The sequence below is a fragment of the Meriones unguiculatus genome, chromosome 17 (assembly GCF_030254825.1).
Source record: "Meriones unguiculatus strain TT.TT164.6M chromosome 17, Bangor_MerUng_6.1, whole genome shotgun sequence".
Classification (NCBI taxonomy): domain Eukaryota; kingdom Metazoa; phylum Chordata; class Mammalia; order Rodentia; family Muridae; genus Meriones; species Meriones unguiculatus.
In genome coordinates this window covers 67662518-67675161 of record NC_083364.1, presented here as the reverse complement: position 1 = coordinate 67675161, position 12644 = coordinate 67662518, and positions in this window count along the sequence as shown.

Sequence of the window (12644 nt, the reverse complement as noted above, 5' to 3'; positions counted from 1 at the left end):
TAATGTGTCTGGTTTTATGTTGAGGTCTTTGATCCACTTGGACTTCAGTTTTGTGCAGGGTGACAAGTATGGATCTATTTTCATTTTTCTACATGTAGACATCCGGTTAGACCAGCACCATTTGTTGAAGATGCTATCTTTTTTCCATTGTATGGTTTTGGCGTCTTTGTCAAAGATCAGGTGTCCATAAGTGTGTGGGTTTATTTCTGGGTCCTCTGTTCGGTTCCATTGATCCACCATTCTGTTTCTATGCCAGTACCATGCAGTTTTTAAAACTGCTCTATAGTACAACTTAAGATCAGGGATGGAGATACCTCCAGAAGATCTTTTATTGTAGAGGATTGTTTTAGCAATTCTGGGTTTCTTGTTATTCCATATGAAGTTGAGAATTTTCCTTTCCAGGTCTGTAAAGAATTGTGTTGGTAATTTGATGGGCATTGCATTGAATCTGTAGATTGCTTTTGGTAAGATGGCCATTTTTACTATGTTAATCCTACCAAGCCATGAGCATGGGAGATCTTTCCATCTTCTCATATCTTCTTCTAATTCTTTCTTCAGAGATTTGAAATTTTTTTCATACAAGTCTTTGACTTCCTTGGTTAGGGTTACTCCGAGGTACCTTATGTCATTTGTGGCTATTGTGAAGGGTGTTGTTTCCTTAATTTCTTTCTCAGCCCTTTTGTCTTTTGTATACAGGAGGGCTACTGATATTTTTGAGTTAATTTTGTATCCTGCCACTTTGCTGAAGGTGTTTATCAGCTGTAGGAGTTCCCTGGTAGAGTTTTTGGGGTCACTCACGTATACTATCATATCATCTGCAAATAGTGATAGTTTGACTTCTTTCTTTCCAATTTGTATCCCCTTGATCTCCTTCAACTGTCTTATTGCTCTAGCAAGGACTTCCAACACTATGTTGAAGAGATATGGAGAGAGTGGGCAGCCTTGTCTTGTCCCTGATTTCAGTGGGATTGCTTTAAGTTTCTCTCCATTCAGTTTGATGTTGGCTATAGGCTTGCTGTATATCGCCTTTACTATGTTTAGATATGTGCCTTGTATCCCTGATCTCTCCAATACTTTGAACATGAATGGATGTTGGATTTTGTCAAAGGCTTTTTCAGCATCTAGGGAGATTATCATGTGGGTTTTTCTTTCAGTTTGTTAATATGGTGGATCACATTGATGGATTTCCGTATATTGAACCACCCCTGCATACCTGGGATGAAGCCTACTTGGTCATAGTGGATAATATCTTTGATGTGTTCTTGGATTTGGTTTGCAAGTATTTTATTAAGTATTTTTGCATCAATGTTCATAAGGGAGATTGGCCGGAAATTCTCTTTCTTTGTTGAGTCTTTGTGAGGTTTAGGTACCAAGGTGACTGTGGCTTCATAGAATGAATTTGGTAATATTCCTTCTGTTTCTATTTTGTGGAATAGTTTGAAGAGAATTGGTGTTAGCTCTTCTTTGAAGGTCTGGTAGAATTCTGCGCTGAAGCCATCTGGTCCTGGGCTTTTTTTGGATGGGAGACTTTTGATGACCGCTTCTATTTCTTTGGGGGATATAGGTTTATTTAGTTGATTTACCTGTTCCTGGTTCAGCTTTGGTAAGTCAAATCGATCAAGAAAATTGTCCATTTCATTTAGATTTTCAAATTTTGTGGCATATAGACTTTTGAAGTAAGTCATAATGATTGTTTGGATTTCCTCAGTGTCTGTAGTTATATCCCCCTTTTCATTTCTGATTTTGTTGATTTGGGTGGTGTCTCTCTGCCTTTTAGTTAGCCTGGCTAAGGGTTTGTCGATCTTGTTGATTTTCTCAAAGAACCAGCTCTTGGTTTCATTGATTCTTTGAATTGTTTTATTTGTTTCCAATTGATTGATTTCAGCCCTGAGTTTGATTATTTCCAGCCGTCTACTCCTTCTTGGTGTGTCTGCTTCTTCTTTTTCTAGGGTTTTTAAGTGAGCCATTAGGGTGCTTGAATGAGCTGTCTCGAATTTCTTCTTGAAAGCACTTAGTGCTATGAACTTTCCTCTTAGCACTGCTTTCATTGTGTCCCACAAGTTCGGGTATATTGTGTCTTCATTTTCATTGATTTCTAGAAAGACTTTAATTTCTTTCTTTATTTCTTCCCTGACCCAGCTGTCATTTAGTAACAAGTTGTTCAGTTTCCATGTGTGTGTAGGCTTTTTGTTATTTCTGTTATTGTTGAAGTCCAGCTTTAATCCATGGTGATCAGACAAGATACATGGGATTATTTCAATCTTCTTGTATCTGTTGAGGCTCGCTTTGTGACCCTCTATGTGGTCTATTTTGGAGAAGGTTCCATGAGGTGCTGAGAAGAAGGTAAATTCTTTTGTGTTTGGGTGTAAAGTTCTGTAAATGTCTGTTAGGTCCATTTGATTCATGACCTCTGTCAGAAACATTGTTTCTTTGTTTAATTTCTGTTTGGTTGACCTGTCCTTTGTTGAGAGTGGGGTGTTGAAGTCTCCCACTATTAATGTGTGTGGATCTATATGTGCTTTAAATTTTATCAATGTTTCTTTCACAAATGTGGGTGCCCTTGTATTTGGGGCATAGATGTTCAGGATTGTGATGTCTTCCTGGTGGAATTTTCCCTTGATGAGTATGAAGTGTCCTTCCCCATCTCTTTTGATTAATTTTGGTTGAAAGACTATTTTATCAGATATTAGAATGGCTACTCCTGCTTGCTTCTTGGGTCCGTTTGCTTGGAAAGTCGTCTTCCAACCCTTTACCCTCAGGTAATGTCTATCTTTGTGTCTTAGGTGTGTTTCTTGTATGCAACAGATTGCTGGGTTTTGTTTATGTATCCATTCTGTTAATCTGTGTCTTTTTATTGGAGAGTTGAGTCCATTGATGTCGAGAGAGATTAATGACCAGTGGCTGTTAGATCTCTTGATTTTGATGTTGGCTGTGGTCATCAGGTTGTGTGCTTGGTTGCTTTTTGTTTTACTGAAGTGAGGTTATTTATTTCCTGTGTTTTCTTGAATGTAGCTAGCTTTCTTGGGTTGTATTTTCCCTTCCAGTGTCTTCTGTAATGCTGGATTTGTTTGTAGGTATTGTTGAAATTTGTTTTTGTCATTGAATATCTTGTTTTCTCCATCTATGAGGACTGAGAGTTTTGCTGGGTATAGTAGCCTGGGCTGACATCTGTGTTCTCTTAGGGTCTGCATGATATCTGTCCAGGCCCTTCTGGCTTTCATAGTCTCTGTTGAAAAGTCAGGTGTGATTCTAATGGGTTTGCCATTATATGTTACTTGGCCTTTTTCCCTTGCAGCTTTTAGTATTTTTTCTTTGTTCTGTATACTTACTGTTTTGATTATTATGTGGCGGGAGGATTTTCTTTTCTGGTCAAATTTGTTGGGTGTTCTGTAGGCCTCATGTATTCTAATTGGCCTCTCCTTTAGCTTGGGGAAATTTTCTTCAATGATTTTGTTGAAAATATTTTCTGGGCCTTGGAGAAGGGAGTCTTCTTTTTCCTCTATACCTATTATTCTTAGGTTTTGTCTTTTCATATTGTCTTGCATTTCTTGGACGGTCTGTGTCAGGAATTTTTCGGACTTAACATTTTCTTTGACAGATACATCGATTTCTTCCATTGTATCTTCTACACCTGAGATTCTTTCTTCCATCTCTTTTAGTCTGTTGGTTATGCTTACCTCTGTAGTTCATAGCCAAGTTTTTGTTTCAGAATCCAAGTGCTGGGAATACATAACTGAGTAGTCTCAATATATGAAAGAAAGGGAGAACAGAAGAGGGAAGAGAGGACTGGAAACAAGAGAGTAGCTGAGTCTTAGACATGTAAATTTAGAATCATGAGACAAATAGACACTCTAAATTTTAACTCAGATGCCCTTTATTATATTTGTAAGTCTATTTCCTTAACACATTTGCTGTTGAAACACAGAAATCATTTCAAGCTCTATGATTCTTTTTGTAGGTCACCATTAATATCCACTTGTGGACTTCCTTTTTACTTTTCCAGTCTAGTATCTTAATCATTTTGACCATTATCTTTTATCTTTTCCTGAAAACTTTCTTCCTATTTATGATGCCCTTACATCTCATCTATCTCTAATGTGCTCCTAAGTTTTATACATTAGATTTTTTTTTCTGTCAACTCCATATTTTCCTTAGCTTTTAGCCTTAATTTTCTCCTCCTTGTTTGTATTTCACCTGTATTTTCCTGTGGGATAGTTTCATCTATTGGACCAAATACAACAATATACACTGTGAATTCTAGAGGTCCTATGTCCTGTGACTATACAGATATACAGATGGCAACTGGTCAATGTTTCCTAGGAGTTCAATAGCAGAGAGCAAGAAGAAATAGATGAATTAATAGAGGCACTATTTACGGTATTGAAATTGATTTATTAATATTTTAATATTAAATATATAACATGTTCACTAAAAAGAGTGAATCTTAAAGTACACAAATTGAAACAAAAATAAGTGCATGGAATTCTCAGGAGAGAATTTAGAATTTAATGAAAATGGTGTAATTGCTGTATAAGAATACTGCTGGTATGGTAAAGTGACTATGGTAGGTTCCCCTCTAAGATCTATGGCCTCTTTAGCTTAAGGTAATAGTTATCCTTAAATACACAGAATTTAAGTAAACTTATCTTTGCAACTGAGTCCTATTACAGAAAACTACAATTGGTTAATGTTGTTTAACTGGGAAAAATAATGACTGACCATGGATTACTTAGCTTCAATAAATACTACAAAACTCCTGCAGCAAAGGCTCTGGTAATATCTCAGAAAAGAAAAAGAAAAAGAGCCAAAACACCAGTAGATCCTTATTGTAAGATGATATCTCCTCAAAATGACACATAAACTTCACACAATGACTCAAGACCTGAAAAAGTTAGAACACCAACAGACCTGTTAACATGGAAGGGAACTTTCATACACCAACCCATCCATTGACAATACAGTCAGTCTTCAAATCGTAAACATATAAGAAATACTGAAGAAAGTCAGAAGATTGTATTTATATATTACATTGATGTGTTTATATGTGTACAACAATAACAATTAAAGAAAAAAAAGAGGGCATGAAATTAAAAAGGAACAAGGTGATCATGTCATGGGAGTATTTGGAAGGAGGAAAGAAAGGAGGAAAATGATACTATTATATTTTAATTCAAAATAAGAAAAAAATAAGTATCTAACTGCTTTACAAATACGTATATGTATAGTTCATACATATATATCACAATCTAAATAGTTGGTTTCATTAGTGTTATTAATTTTTGTATTATACATAAACATAAAAGTAAATGATTTGCTGAAGATATACATTGCATAGTAGAGTCATACATATACATGTGCATACATATTAATTGTGATATGGTAGATATGTTCACAGATAATTTCATTCATATTAATTGTGCACAGTGATACATAAACACATCCATCCATACATACATACATATTAATTCTGGCAGGAAGTGATGAAGAGATTCATGGCCTGATTATATTAATAGTTTAAAAGAGTATCGTGCTTAAGCACCTAAAGAAGGAAACTAGAGCAGGGTGTGGTGGCACATGCCTTTAATCTCAGCACTTGGAGAGGCAGAGGCAGGAGAGTCTCTGTGAGTTCAAGGACAACCTGACCTACAGATCGATGGAGTCCAGGACAGCCAGACAGAGAATCTGGCAGAGAATGTCAGGCTTGAAAAACCAAACAAACAATATTACAGTCTTAGCAATTGTAAATTTTCTGAGAAACTGTAGTTTTGTGTATAAAGAAACAAAATGTATGTGTGAAATTAAGTGTGAACTAGCAGAAAAACAGCCTTCTGGTTCATTAGTGATGTAAGAAAAAGACATTCCACAAAACAAAACTATTGCCCTCTACACGACAGCTCCCTGCCCCTTAACACACATTAGTGCTGACATCTATCTGCGTCACCCAGAATCACTTGCACTTCTCTGGGCCACGCTCTTAGACTTTTAATATTGACCATGTCCTTCACATGGCATATCTTTTGACTCCTAAGTAATTTAGAATATTTTGACTTAAAGCTCTATTAATTTCTAGCCTGCCTTTTATTCAATAAGCTAGGACAGAAAAAAGTTCAATAACACTAACAAAACTGAGTGTTTATACTTTATATAGCCATTATTTATTGCATTTGTGAATTTTTTATTGAAAACTTTATTTTTTATTTTTATTGCTGTAACAGAAATATTTTGTGCTATGAGTTATTTTCTAAAGGTCGATGGCTCTAGGTAGATGCTGTTTTCACCATTACCCGCAAGCTAATGCAAAAGTTTTCAAGCTCTAGAAGTGTTGGACATTATTTTATGACAAAAAGGTAGGAGGCAGCCCATGCTTTCATGTGACACTTGTTGAACAGTGGAGAATCTCACCTGAAGTGATCACACAACTCAGAGGTAAGAATAGCCTAAAATAATCCTGTGTCAGGAGAAAAGTTTGAAAGTAACAACAGAAACACAAACAAAAATCCCCTTAATGAGTCACCTTTCAACATATATTCCTGACATCAGGGTGACTCAGGATTTCTTTTGCAGAGTAGTTAGACGAGATGAATAGTATTATAGAAAATCAGCCAGATGGCATACTTAAAACCCAGTGGAATAAACCAGATGGAATGCTGCTATTTTGCCCATTTATCTATGAATAGAAAATAGGTAGGAGGATGATCCTGAAATCTTTTGATTATAATGATTGTCCAAAGGTTTCCTGGTGTTTCTGTGCTTGGTATATGGGCTGCTATAGATATATTTAGATTAATAAACTAAAAGCGACTTCGAAAGTAGCTAAAGACAGGAAAATGTGTTAAAGGCAGCTGACTCTCATTTTAATAGAGTTTCTGTTCAAAAACACTAAAATCACACATACCAATTTAAAAAAAAAATAAGAGAAAAGAAACCAAGATGTTCAAAATTGCGTTAATCAGAGTTTTCAGTCATAATGTGGAGTGGGATTCCTTATGCAAGCTCCAATTTGTGCAGCTTATATTTTTATTTGAGATATCAATATATAAATCAAGTTGGAAAGAGGGCTTTTGCATAACAGAACAAAGTGAAATTGGGAAGGAAGAATATGATACGTAACTGACCTTTTTTATTGGGATGATTGTAGATTTGTGGGACTTTGTATTTGCATTCATATCAAGCAAGCATAGGTGGGGTAGTGAAAGAGTGACTAAGTAACTTTTCAACTGTGAAAAACATTGAGGTGTATAGAATTGTTTTGCTCTTTCTTCAATTTAGACGCAAATACACTAACACAGCCAATGTCTAGCTAGTCTTCCAGCTAATGCAAACTCCCATTTCCTACTGTCTAGAACAGCAGTGATTCTCCAGGGTTTTCAAGGTCAAGTGTTGGCAGTCACTGCAGAAGTCAGCTTCCTCCAGTTCTCTGTCAGGTCTTCTTCCCAGTGCCGTGAGTACATAGGCTGATCTTGTACACACAGGAAAAGAGACTGCACTGCGTCATCTTTTTACAAGGACATTGTCTTCGTTAGGACTTCCGTTTCTGTGAAGAGACACGATGACTATGGGAAAACAAAACAAAAACATTTAGTTGCAGCTAGTTCACAGTTTCAGAGGTCTCCTCCATTAGCGTCATGGTGACAGTCATCGTGGCTTCCAGGCAGACACGGTGCTGAGGAAAGCAGAGAGATCGACATCCTGCTTCAGGCAGCAGGAAGAGAACTGAGCCACTAAGCCTAGCTTGAAAGTCTGAGACCCCAAAGCTAACTCACTAGTGATGCTCTTCTTCCAACAAAGCCACACCTACTCCAACAAGGCCACACCTCCTATTGGTGTCACTCCCTATGGATATACAGGAGCCATTTTATTCAAACCATGACAGACACTAATCTCATGACAGGACCTCCACACTCATGAGATCAGCAGATCTATTACCTCCTTCAAGGGCATAAGTTCCACTATGACAGCAAGGACTACAGCCTCAACACATTTGGAACATAACCATGAGCTGGAACTCCCATCCACATAACTAAAGCAGACATTCCCTCAACTCTTACTATAAATCATTCACTGGTAGCCTCTGTTACATTTTATTCCAACCTAGTTACCTTTTAAATGCTGATTATGAGCCATTAAATTGATTTTATGTCTTGTTAATAGTTTACAAACACAAAAGCACTGCTGGCGAGTTTGATAAATTCAAATAATTGTGCAGAAACACTCATCGTAATCCTCAATAGCTCTTCTCTTTTCAACACGTCTGATTACTGAGCAGCCAGTAGCTGCCAAGATAAACCATTCTCCCTCAGTGAAGTTCATAATAGTTTGATGTCAAATATACAATTATAGTTTATTTTGCTGTTTCTTGTTCTCCTAGGACAAACTTTTCCTTAAATAATAGCACATGCTATAAAACAGAAAAATTATTGCTTGCATCCCTCTGGGTCTCAGGAAATCACTTGCATCAAGTAAAGTTTTCTTGAATTAAAACAGCAGTGTGTGATGTCCTGCAGGACCCAGGAGGAAAAAAAATAGGGGGGGGGGGGGATTTTAGACAGTAGTCTTTATGTTACTCTCTGAATATTGTTTTGCCAGAGTCCTACACTAAGAGCAGATTGAAGCATAGGAATGCTATAGCAAGAACTGCTTTGGATAATTGAATTTTTGCCAGACCTTGAGCTCAGATGTCCCAATGCTATGCTACTAAATGCTATGTTACTACAGAAATTTCTGACATCTTCTATAAAGATAATACTTATTAAACTCTAAATGACAATAGCCCACTTATATAAACTGTTAAAACTTTTTTCACATGATATGATATGTTTTCTTGATTTTTCACAGTGTTTTACTGACATCATGGTACTTTTGAATGGAGTATTTAGAAAGTATTCTCAGAATGTTTTTGGGAAGTGTGTGTGTGCATGTATGTGTGTGTGCATGCTGCCTGTCTATCGCTGTGCAGGTCTGTGTGTTTGCATGTACATAAATGTGAGAGAATATGGCATGCATACTTTTAATGAGAGTAGTTAAGTGTAACTAATGGCATAGGTACTGAAAAATTAAATAGTTTAAAGAAATGCAATTGTCCATTAAAAAGACTAATTGTGGTCGTTTTATGACTTCTGCTTATTATTTATACTCAATTACCTTTTACTCAGGAATGGTTGGTGCATATTATTAAGGATGTGATAAATGTCTTTTGTTATAAATTTTATTTGATCACCACTCTAAACTTTATTCATGTTTATATAGTTTCATAGTACGGTTTTTGTTTGAAATCTGGACATAATTTTTATACCACTTGTAAATTACTCTATACATTGGAATTAAGGGCTCCTTAACACCAAATGTAAGTCTAGATGCCCCCAAATTCTAGACATGACTCATCCAAACTCTAGGTGTTGGACCTTTGGGGAATTCATTTAACACTCTCAGCCCTCAGTGTTTGTGAATCAACATTGAATTAGGTAGGATACACCATTCTAAGAGAAGAGACAAAAAGAAATACTGAAAACGTTTTATGAAATGTTTTCTTGTCAACACATTTCAAAGTATGAGGTGCACTTAGTAAAATAACAGAATAGGTCTGAAAACTAAATAAGTGTGCACTAAATAATTAAACTGTTTTTTTTTACTTGTCATCATTTAGTTCCTACAAAAGCAAATTCAAGTTTTATGAAATCAAAATAAACAGAATTTGTGAAATGTTTTAACAGGTTATGCTCATTCTCAGTGTTATTTTGCTTGGTGACCAATGCTTTTCTTGAGAATATTCATAGGCTTTTGTTGTAGGAAACAAATAGATCATTCAGAATATCAAGTTTTGTCTCAATTTTCAAACAGCATCTTATTTTGCTTTATCTTAACTCAATATCTTTTTTTCACTAAAAAAGGTACATATCTAAATTTCAAACTATAAAATGATTATAATAAAATTTACTCACATTTAAACACTATATAGGTAGAAAAATGTGTGACCACTTTAAAGCTAAAGAATAAACAGAACGTAAGGTTTTTTTGGAAACAAAATCTTGAATCAATTGAAATGAAAGAAGAATATTTCATCTTTCAAGTGTTTTAGATGTAAATGTTGGAAACAAGTTTGCACCTTGTATTATTTCTTGAAATGAAAAGAAAATGTTACAGTAGCACCATTCTTTTTAAATGTCACTAATATGAACTACTTAATTTACTTAGGGTCAGTACTGAATCATAATCTCTGCTTTCACGCCTCAGAGCTCAGAAAATGCTTGGCAATCATGTCAAACCAGGTTAATTGGGTCCTTGTTTGGAGAAATTCTTAAAACATTTTATATTCCAAGATCAAGATCATTTTACTTCTCAAATATTTTTCCTGGAAATCCATCTTATTTTTTATTAGGTTAGATTTGCTATATTTATAAAAATTACATTGACAATTTGTATTCAGCTAGGTGCAAACATTTCAAACAACAGTTTTCATTCCACTATTTTTATACCCTAATTTCCCTCCTTTGGTCTGCCATTACTATTTGTGTGTCTTTGATCATTCTTTTAATTATAGTGTTTTTTTTTAATTTAGCTAGAGAATTTGAAGGTATTTTAATATTGTTTGACTTATTTTTGTAACAGTGCCATCATTTCTCCCTCTTCCTTTTTAAATGTGATTAAAAACAGATAGAAATCATTTTGTATAATATGCATACTTAGTACTCTCTAATCATAAATTCTGCATTCATGAATTCAACCAATAGCAGACTGAAAATATTTTTAAAAGCTTCTTACAAATATTAACTATTTTACTTGGAGTCATTCCCTAAACACCATTTACATAGGTAATCACATGATATTAGATTTGACAACAATCTTGAGATGATTTTAAGTAATAGAAGAACACACATATAGATAATACAAATTTGCAAGAGAATCAAATAGCTACAGACATATGGTGCCCAACACTAAGGCTGAATATTTCTGGAGTCAATCTCTTGAAGATAATAAAGGACTTAAGATATTAAATCCATAAATAACGATAAGAAAGTTTTTGGAGTGGTATAGCTGGATCCTGAGGTAGTACTGTTCTTAATTGTCTGAGAAAGCATCAGATTTATTTCCAAAGTAGTCGTAGAAGTTAACATTCCTACCAGTAATGTAGTTTTAGTTCCCCTTTTTACCGCATATATTGTCACTTGAGTTTTAGCTCTTAGCCATTCCAATGGGTGCAAGGAGGAATCTAAGGGAAGTTTTGATTGGCATTTCCGTGCTGACTGAGAACATTGAGTGGGCCTCTGAAAGACTCCACCCATCAGGGCATCAAAGCAGATTCTCAGACTCAGAGCCAAACTATAGACAGAGTGTATGAAATCTTATGGAAAAAGGGGGAGATAGAAAGACCTAGAGGGAACAGGAGCTCCATAAGAAGACCAACATAGCCAAAAATTCTGGGTCCCAGCAGGGCCAGCAGAGACTGATGAATCAACCAAAGACCGTGCATGGAGAGGACCTAGACCACCTGCTCAGATGTATCCCATGCCCAGCTCATTCTCCATGGGGGTTCCCTAGTAAGGGGAGCAGGGGTTGTCTCTGGCAGGAACTAAGTTCCCTCCTCTTTGATCACCTCCCCTTAACGAGGTGGCTTTTCTAGGCCACAATGAAAAAGGATCCAGACAGTTCTAATGAGACCTAGAGTCAGGTAATAGCGGAGGAGGGTGTTCACTATCAGTGCATGAGGGGACTGACAAAGGGAGGCCTAGAGGGAGAAAAGAAGGGGTGGGGGGAGATGAGTGAGGGGGTTATAGCCTGGAAACAAAGTGAATAAATTGTAATAAATAATAATAATAATATTAATAATGATTTTAAAAGGTTATTGGAAAGTCTAGGGACAACTACTGAAATCAATCTGATCAACACAGTTTGAAATTTAAACCATGTCTAATATTAACTTCTATCTGAAGAAAATATTAAAAAATTTGAATATGTATACAGGAGTTATGCAAAAGCACACAGCACACAAATCTGATACTGCCTGTGATCCTGTCCTGTGAGCACCTAAGAAGACAATAGCAGAAAATATCAATGAAGAATTTTAAACACAGAAACAAAGTTCTTCATTCAGGAAATGCTCATCAGAGAGAACAGAAATAAATACTGGTTTAGAGTTGTAACAGGGATGACATTTTGAAAGGACAGCTTGCTCTGGTGAGTATTTCCCACTTAAGAAGTATCTTAGTTAGGGTTAGTATACTGTGATGAAACACCATGATCAAAATCAACTTGGACTCTGCCCAAAGTTTGGTTATGAGCCTCAGCATCTGCTTTGATACACTGATGAGTAGTCTTTCAGAGGCCCTCTGTGGTAGGTTCCTGTCCTGTTTCCTGTTTTTTCCCTCATCCAATGTCTGTCCCATTTGCCTTTCTGAGTGAGGGTTGATCATCTTACCCAAGGTCCTCCTTTTTCCTTAGCTTCTTTAGGCATACAAATTTCAGTATGTTTATCCTATATTATATGTCTAATATCCACTTATAGGGGGAGATAGAAAGACCTGGAAGGGACAGGAGTTCCACAAAAAGAGCAACAGAACCAAAATATCTGGGCACAGAGTTCTTTTCTGAGACTGATACTTCAACCAAGGACCATTCATGGATATAACCTAGAACCCCTGCTAAGATGT